Source organism: Lutra lutra, chromosome 10, assembly GCF_902655055.1.
Source record: "Lutra lutra chromosome 10, mLutLut1.2, whole genome shotgun sequence".
Taxonomy (NCBI): Eukaryota; Metazoa; Chordata; class Mammalia; order Carnivora; family Mustelidae; genus Lutra; species Lutra lutra.
In genome coordinates this window covers 107,749,705-107,751,162 of record NC_062287.1, presented here as the reverse complement: position 1 = coordinate 107,751,162, position 1,458 = coordinate 107,749,705, and positions in this window count along the sequence as shown.

Here is a 1,458-nt window from a genome sequence, read left to right as displayed (position 1 = left end):
GCACGACCCCGCCTCCCAATCCGCAGGAGCCAATGGGAGCCCGGGGCTGCGGCGCACGCGCCCTGCGCGGCGCCCGCGCGCTCACTGCTCCCACCGGCGCGGGCAAGCCTGGGTCCCCCCGCTAGGTGGCTTCACGGGTTTGCTCACGCCGGTGGTCAACAGGTGGCCTCCCACAGGGCTGCCCGCTGGCCCGTAACAAGGTGTAGCGAAGGTTCGAGGAAATCGAGAACGGAGACTCACTCGCGTGTGGTGTGGGGCCGGTCCCCTCACCAGTGAAAGGGAGCTGCTTCCTGGGACTTGTCAGGGATCCCCCTCGTTTCGGGTAGTGGGTAGAGGTGGCTCAGGCAGCAGCTGTACTGCAGCGCCCCTGGGCCATGACGGGTGATGGACTCTTCGCTGGGGTCAGAAGACTGGATCCCTGGGCCGGCTCAGCCTGGACAAGCCCCTTCTCCTCCGGGCCCCAGTTTCCTATCCTGTAAAATGAAGAAGTTGAACTCAACGACCTCCAGTGACTCTCAAATTATATGCTAGAAACTCAGGCCAAGCACACTTGATTTTCCAAGGAGCAGTCACATGAGTCCTCTCTATCGTAGTCTGGAGACCTTGAGCTCTTCCCAGGCTGGAAAGAGACAGACAGGAAAACCACCTATTCCAAGGTCACATCACCAACATGTCCTGGCAACACCAGCATGTGTACCCAACATGTCCTGGCAACACCAGCATGTGTACGTGCTGCTTCCACCCCTGCCCCCTTTCTCTTGCAGCTGACTTGTTTGTGCCTCATTCTTCTGTGTGCCGTCGGGAAGCGGCATGTATGTCTGATGTGTAGATCTCAGGGAGAAAAACAGGTCCATGGGGCACCTTCCTGAGCCAGAAGAACCAGAAGTCATTCTAGCCACAACAATGGGCTGGATGACTAGGGATGGGGGTGCAGAGCAAAAGGGGGAGTGGGCTCACTCTGCCCTCGTTCCCCGGCATTGGAAGGCAGCCCCATCTCCTAACCCAGCCCAAGTTTCCTTAGTATAAACGGCTCTTTCCCTGCCCTCCAGGATCCACGCTACCCCATACTTGAACCCATTGCAACATGTCTTCCTTGTGTGAACTAAGGACTCAAGGAAGTTCGATGTGAGCTGGAGAGAAGAGTGAGCAATAATCAGCATCTCCTCCAGGGGCACCTGGGTGGCTCAGCCAGTTAAGTGTCTGCCTTTGGCTCAGGTCATGATCCCAGAGTCCTGGGACCAAGCCCCACATTGGGCTCCCTGCTCAGCAGGGTGGAGGGAGTCTGCTTCTCCCTCTCCCTTGCAGATCCCTGGGTTTGCGTGCCCCCCCCCACTCTCTCCCTTTCTCTCTCAAAAAAACAAACAAGCATTTCTTTCCAGGTTCTAAGCCCTGAGACCCTCAGACCAGGACACGAAGGCTTGGTGGGCTCCTTTAACCAGCCAGATCACAGTGGGAGCA